This window comes from Electrophorus electricus, unplaced genomic scaffold (assembly GCF_041902795.1).
Source record: "Electrophorus electricus isolate QZ-2024a unplaced genomic scaffold, ASM4190279v1 Scaffold130, whole genome shotgun sequence".
Taxonomy (NCBI): Eukaryota; Metazoa; Chordata; class Actinopteri; order Gymnotiformes; family Gymnotidae; genus Electrophorus; species Electrophorus electricus.
Genome location: NW_027658412.1, coordinates 92,575 through 100,571, shown reverse-complemented (window position 1 = coordinate 100,571; position 7,997 = coordinate 92,575). Strand labels below are relative to the sequence as shown.

At 38.4% G+C, this 7,997-nt stretch overlaps 1 non-coding gene across 1 annotated transcript; it reads right to left on the bottom strand.

The window, feature by feature from the left end:
- Nucleotides 1-6,417: 6,417 nt before the first annotated feature.
- trnae-uuc (transfer RNA glutamic acid (anticodon UUC)) lies at nucleotides 6,418-6,489 on the bottom strand. Its single transcript has one exon. It is a non-coding gene; the product is annotated as a tRNA-Glu (tRNA).
- Nucleotides 6,490-7,997: the final 1,508 nt, after the last annotated feature.

The window sequence follows — 7,997 nt, the reverse complement described above, 5'->3', positions numbered from 1 at the left end:
GACATTTCAATAGCAACACACCTCCCTTGATGGAATGACTGGGTACAGAAATTAGTTGACCAGAAAGGCCAGAAAAATAGCACAACCACAGCCTTCAAACCAGACAACAAAGCTGCTTAATGCTGACAGTTTTATTTTTTTTTTTCAAATACAAAATACAGACTCACTCTCAATAAATAACCATTTGATGAACTAATGCAGAATATAAATTAAGACACTGACACAAGCTTTACTGTAGTTACTAAGCATTTAGGTTTGGGTGTTTTTAGGACTTGGTGGGATGGTTACGAGAAAATATTGGCATATTAGATAAGCAGAAAAATACTATGGATGGGTTCAACACATGATGTGCGTACTCATTGGACTTTGGATCTATTGGATCACGCCAATAACTGTTGAAAAGAAAAATGACCACCTGAATGCTAAAACATATAATGGGAATAAATGTCTTATGCAATACGAGAATTATGGAAATCGGGTCAGTTTTGGAATAGAGAGGAGCGTTAGGCACATACTAATAATATTAATACATTTTCAGAGACACACAATATCCATCCTGCCAAGGACAGGCAGTGATCAGTGAACCAGGCAGCCAGTAAGAGAAATAAAATCACCAAGAAAGTCAGGCTTTTTGCTGTTTGTTTTCAAAAAAATGTCCTTGACAGAACACAAGATATGACTGAATGAGCAAAGTTACATTTATATAGAGCCTTTCAAAGAACATACAATGCTTGAACTAATAACAGACACCTGTTCATTTCAACACAATGGGAGAAATTACTCTGCTCACAGAGCTTAGTAACGCGTTAGATCAAAATTCGCTGCTGCACTTTAAAACACTGAGCGTTTTTCTTAAAACACATAAAAGGTGCAAGATCACGCGTTGTCGTGTGAGCACCTCAGTCGTAAAAAGGGCTGAGTTGTCATGAATACGTTATGATCAGGAGTAGTCGGCCGTACTGCTGCGACATCCGGTCAAATCAACCGTCCTCTAAGAATCAGCGCAGTACTAGTTTTGGTAATAGCAGCATCTATGGACATAAACGGCGGCGAAACGGATGGTTTCTTTCTCGTCAACTTTATAGTCCATCACACCTGCTCCTATAGATCGGGATAAAATCTCCATACCAAAACCTCTGTGCATTGGCATGATGAAAATTTAGAGCACGCAAATCCTTCACTTCTGAAACATCAGAAATTATGTAATTTTACGCAGATTAAAAAAACCCTCAACGCTAAAGACTGCTGTTGACGGAGTTTTAATGTAAATATAGTAGGTTGGGGAAGTGTAACGATGAGCAGTGTGTGGAAAAGAGTGAGATTTATTAGGGGCAAATCCAAAGTCCAGGGTCAAATTATTAACATGGAGAGTCCGAGAATTCACGATAAACTAAAGTAAAGAAAAGTGCACGAAGACAAACCAGGGATGCAGGCTATAACATTGGGGCGAGGATAAGCATTCAGGCTTATATTCACATGCACGGAAGCCTCGATTAACAAACAGCAGCTGGACTTACAATAAATAGCAACAAGACTAAACTAAAACAGGGCTTAAAAACATGGTCACATGAGCATTAAACCAGACACAAGTGCAAATTATGAGGGGTGCAGAAAACGAAACGAAGGAATGGAACCACAACAAGGGAGTAAATCAAAATAAAGACACTAGACAGGGAAACCGTGGAGACATGAACGCTAGGAGGGTGGTCAGTGGTGACAGGAAGCTTGTTTCAGTCATGGATGTCTTTGGCTAAATGAATGCAACTAAAATTCTTTCCTCATGTGTCCTAATAACCAAATAATAACCAAGTTCTTCTTTATTTCTAAATAATATGGCTTTCTGAAATTGTATAACTGCTTGTGTTATATTACTTTCTATTATTCAGAAACACAGGAGACTCAGGTGAAAAGTGTGATGGAAATTATACACTTATTATTATATCCTAAAACTTGTCTCACCTAATCGTAGTCATCAGTTTATTAGATAAATGCATACCTATTTTTCTGTTTGTGTTTCAGATGTTCCATTCCTTTTCTTTTCTTTGAAAGAAAAATTCCTTAACTTAATCAAAGACTAGGATTAAAAATAATAATAATAATAAAATCATTGACAGGTCAGCTGAGCCCACTCCCTTGTCGTAATGTCCCCATATTGACAGTTAAATACCACATGTTAAATACAATAGAGACTGGAGTGTCTTGTTTTTCTCTGAACATTCCACAGTGCATCTAGAATTTGAATAGTTGTTTATTTCTGCTCAGTTTTTCTGCTCTTATTTGAATTTGTTTTTGTCTTAAGGAGAAAAAAAAGGCGACAAACGAGACCTCTGACCCCAGGGGGAAATCGTGGATCAGATGCCTCACACCAATCACTGTGTAAACAACACCAGGTTCATGTTTTAGTGTGAGGAATGAGTGCAGGAGTGTTTTGAAAGAGCAAATACAAACACTAACAAGAAGAGAACAAAGAAAACAGGAAGGAGAAGCTCCTTTCCTTTTTGAGTTACTTACTGAGATCATTCTCATAGCAAGTTCATTACACCTTGTGTACTTGTTGTAGTGCAGTTTGCTGTTTCTATATTGGCTGCGAGAAGGAGCAGACCTGTTCCATTTACATTTAAACAACAGAATCTTGTCAGTGGAGGATGTACTTTCTCAAACCTTTTTAACTGGTATCTCGCCTCTGTGTCTCTCTGTGTTCGCAGGACAGGGACCACTGCACGCCTCGCACCAGAACACCTTTCCAGTGATGACTCCCCTCGTGTGGAATTAGTTCACAGCTGTTTAGTCTTATACTTATCCACAACTAGGATTAGTCCAATTACTATTTCTTACAAGTGGGGATCAAGAACATTGGAAGACGTGAGTAGTTTTTTGGAGCAATACAGATCAATACATAAAAACAGGCAAATGACCTGGTTATACCCAAATACATCCATAAACATATCAAACAAAGTAATGCTTAGGTATGAATTTTCTTGACTTCGTGACCTATTATGAAGCTTAACTTGTTATGAAGTGACACATGTGATAATGTTCACACATTTAGCTGCAATTCTTTGTTTAACTTCAGAGGGTTAAATGGAGCTCACTCAGATGATGGTGTTGACTGCTTCAAGGATTTTCACTAGAAGTTATATAACTGCAAGTTATATTACCGATGTCTAAGTGTATGCAGCGCAGAATTCTTTATTCGTAATGTAATACATGTCCTATTTAATTCTACAAGATAAACAGGTTGGAAAATATTTGTGTAAAATAGATTATGATTATTTTTGGAACATAAAGCCATGCAAACATTGTAAGTGGACATCAAGGAAAAATATAAAATAAAAGAATAGTATAGCATACAGTTACAGGGTATTCCTGTTTTCATTGATTACTAGGGAAGCTCTTTGTCTCCCTCTTGTGGCCATTGTTGTCTGAGCCAACAACCATATCAACATAAGTGAAGTTATAGAAATTAATTAAAACTAAAACGTATTTTTATAAACACGATTTGACAGTGTGTTTTACATATTCTGGTTGAATATGACATTTATGTGTACAAGATTATAAAAAACACAATCATACATTTACCTGATACTTATTTCCAAAGTGACTTACGAGTGAGTATATCTTGAGCAATCGAGGGTTAAGGGCCTTGCTCAGCGAACCAACAGTGGCAACTTGGCAGCAGTAGGGCTGGAACTGCTAAGCTTCGGACTACATGTCAAGTATCTTAACCACTGAGATACCACTGATCACTGCTGGGGGTAACCATAAATGTTAGAATTTAAAATGTTGGATACTAAACTATTTAAAAAAACATTTTGGAACATTTATTTATTTCATTTCCCCTAACCTTTGACAGCACAGCTAGTCCAGACCTCTGTATATGCATCTTCTTACCCCTTCTCTCTGCACGCAAAAAATAAAACGCATTGAGAAGAGACTAATTGCCCAAAGGATAAAAAATAAAATGACATATATAATGATAAAAGGAAAAGGTAAATAGATAACAGTAGATGTGTTAATATAAAATCAAAAGTCATCTAAACAGAACTCAATGCAATAAGTGTGTTTTGAGATGTTTTTGTTTTGCTGTTGTTTTGTTTTGTTTTTTTGCTTTCAAGTGCTAATGCCATTATGAGTTGCTAGACCATGAAGACATTTAAAGAATAATAAAATAATCTGATTTTGCTGTAAAAGACAGATGTCATGTTCACACTGCACAACTGCACTGCTTAATGTGATCTCCTGTTTACACCTGGCAGACACGCTTATCTATAGCAACTTACAGTTTCAACTATATTACAGAGCTAGGTCCATATAGCGGTAGGAGTTTGATTCAGTTCAATTCAGCTCACTCAGGCTTTCATTTCTGTTTTCTTGTCTTCAGGTTTTGTTTCATTGTCCCTAATAGGTCCAACTTGTGCTTGTCTACTCATGTCTCACTGTCCTCCTTTGCTTGATGTCACAACTTCATTGATGCCTAAAGTGAATGTTGGAAATATCACATGTTCTTTGAGTAGGAATCAAACATCATTGCTCTAATACACTGGACTGATAGTGGACTCTGCCGAGGTACACCTACCCCTGATGCTGTGATGTTATTGAGCCTCATCCTGTCTCAGATGCCTTGGCTACTCCCATCATCCCCTGATGTCCCCTGTTGTAGCCCACACCACCTCCACCCCAACCAGCTACTCTCTGTTGCCCTTAATGGACATTCTCTTGCGACTTGGGTCTCGGACACATGCACACAAGTCTAGAACCTCCAGAAAGTTGGACTAAACATTAAATTCTTATTTCATTTTTTTATGTATGTCTCTCTTTAAACAGCCAGAGGAGGATGGGACCCCCTTGGAGTCTTGGTTCCTCTCGACGTTTCTTCCTCATGCTCTAGGGAGCTTTTCCTTGCCACTGTCACCCTTGGCTTGCTTACTGGGGGCTTGGACTTGGACATTTGAAAAGCTGCTTTGTAATAGCACCTGTTGTAAATAAAATAAAATAAAATACAATTTTAAAAAGTAATTAAGTAATAAAAAGTAAAAAGTCAAAATTACATTTTGGCAATTGTGAAAAGAAACTGGATGATACTTCTAAAAGTAATTGTGTTTGCAGTTTATTTGCACAGTTACATGAACAACACTGGTAGCATAGTCAACAGGCTTGATGGTTTTCCAGTGCACAACACTGTGACACCAGGGCTGGCCCAAGCCTGTTTGGGGCCCTATGCAGAAATCTGAGCTGCCACTGACATAACATAGGTAAAAAACAAATAGAAATAAATACATGGTCTTTGGCACCCTCTTGGCAGCCTTAGCAGGCTCTCATTTTGCTTATACGGTGGGACAATTGTTCTGCTGTTATCCTACCTATTTAGCAGTCCTACCTAGATTTAATGTACTTATGTACATTACCCTTAGTCCAGGTTTCTGGTGTTTATTTTAGATGGATTTTTGGTTGTATATATTATAATTAGGCTACTGTGGACAATTGTATACCGTATAGCTACAGCACCTGTACTTCACACACATGTAGTAATCGGATCTAGAAAGTTGCCAACCCTATTAAAATATTAGGTTTATAGTATAATATTTGAATTAAACAGACAAAGCATTAATCACAATCATTTGCATGATGATTAAATCTTGAACCAAAAATGTATCAGAGAGCTGTAGTGTTTTTTATAGACACACACCCAATAAAACTTTGCTTGACCATTTCTTGCCCTCTATATCATTCTCTGCAGTTTACTGAGAAAGACCTGACACTGGGTAATGCCATTGTCTATTCGAAGGCCAAAACAACAACAATCTTGGTTATCAAAGACTCACTCCACCCTGACCACAGCCTCTTCTTTTAGAAGCCATGAGAAAACCACCATCGCAGCTTGAGAGCACAAATCTAGCCTCTTAAGAGGTGTTTTGTTTCACAGGCAGATCGATATCTCAATGCGGTCCACATGAAAGCAATTTTCTTTCCCTGAGTGCAAATTGCACTTTTAATGCCTGATATTTCAGCCACTCATTTCTCTCACTACATGACAAAACTCTCGAAACTTTTCTCCAAAAGCACTGAATGTTATTCTAACCATTTATGGCCTTTCTCCATTCATGTACACAAAGTCCAGTATGATTCCAAATGTCATCAAAAGATATATCTGTTTGTAGCTGAACAACTTATACAATGCGATCTTTCTTCTTTGTGTCAAATGAACTTAACAATTGAAACATCCAAAACTGGCTGTGTTTCTTGCCAACATACTGGTGTTTGGACATGTGGGATTACTTGCATGTCGCTTTCAATAACTCAGTTGGTAGAGTAGAAGTTAAAACTGTCATCCTTTGGCTGTCGGCTCAACTCCAACTCACACAAACTTTATGTTTTAATGCAGAATCTGTCGTTTTATATGAGCATAAAAAGAGGTTTTTCCCTGACCGGGAATCGAACCCGGGCCGCGGGGGTGAAAGCGCCGAATCCTAACCACTAGACAACCAGGGACAAAGCTGCTGAGTTTACATGAGAAGACCATTTTTCAAAGTCTGCACTCCTACTATTCTGACAATGTTTGGATGCATACTGGACTTGGTATGCATGAGTGGAAAAAGGCCATAAAGCGAGTTATTCATCTTTCTCTTTGTTCTACAAAAAAATGAAGTTTGCAAGAGTCAGGGCTCTTTTTTACCATCTGGGAAAAGAGGGAACGCTGGTGTCACTAACACATGGAAAGAGCTGTTATATATTCCCCATTTGTCTCCTTAATGTTTCTGACAATTTAGCCACTCATTTCTCTCTCTACATGAAAACACTCTAGAAAATGTTCTCCAAAAAATACGGAATGTTATTCTAAGTACTCAGAAAATAGTCTTTTCCTCCCCCTTCTGACGCGTGAACTTATAGACGCCCTTGATTGCACGGTGTCTCTGTAATTGACAGGGGAGAGAGCGTATGCCACTCCCTCTCTCCCTAAGAGTACAGCCAATTATGCTCTTCTAGACTCTCGGCCACAAATGGCTGTGACACCATCAGTTTCAAAGTTAAACACAACTCCTATAGTACTAATAAAAGCGTCACACTCACCTCAGCTGGGACATGGCAGACACTGAAGGAAACTCCTCACTTCACTCTCTTCATCTGACCAGTCATTAAGCTCCACTGGTTTCTTCACTGTTTGGAGTTTCAGCACTTCTAACACTTGTAATATTAGAATAGAATCCCTTTATTTACTAAAGGTACACAGAAATGTACACCGGTACACAGAAACTTACTGTATGTAAGAGTGCAATAGTTCAAAGCTGTATTAGTGCAGATAAATACAACTACAGTGCCATTGCAGCTTTTAATGCTGTTTCAGTCAGTATCAGGGTCTTCAGGAAGGCTCCACCTGGCAACCCTGAAGGGCCTTGCTATGCTTAAAACTACACACACACACACACACACACACACACACACACACACAAACACTTAACAAGGTGAGTTCTGCTTATTTGTTATTGGAGATTTGTTAAGAAGGCTGATCGCCATTTAAAATTAGATTTCACAAACTGTAATTGTTACACTGGTGAGTTTGAGGTAGAGATGCACTTTCATTAATACTGCTTACACTGTGTTTCTTTACAACACGCATGGACGTGTTGAAGCATCTCATATGCATGGAACACTAATACTCAGAGCATTGGAAGGTTGAAAACAGAAGCTATCTGGCTCACACAATGTTTTAAATGTGCCAAGGGAAATTCCAAGTGTGGCCATCCTTGAGTGGAGTGGAAGATAAATATGTTTTTTTTTTGTATTTCAAAGCGGCTGTAAGAGTATAACAGGCAGTTTAGAACATGTCAGTCCCTCCATGTAATTTGAGAGAAAATATCCTATGAAGATTGGACCAAGATTCCTGCAGAGTATTTTCAGCACATAGTGGAAACTATGCCAGAAAGAATTGCTGCAGTTCTGGAGGCCAAAGAAGGTCCAAGATGCTATTAAATGGGTGTACTTAAGCCCACTTTGTCCTA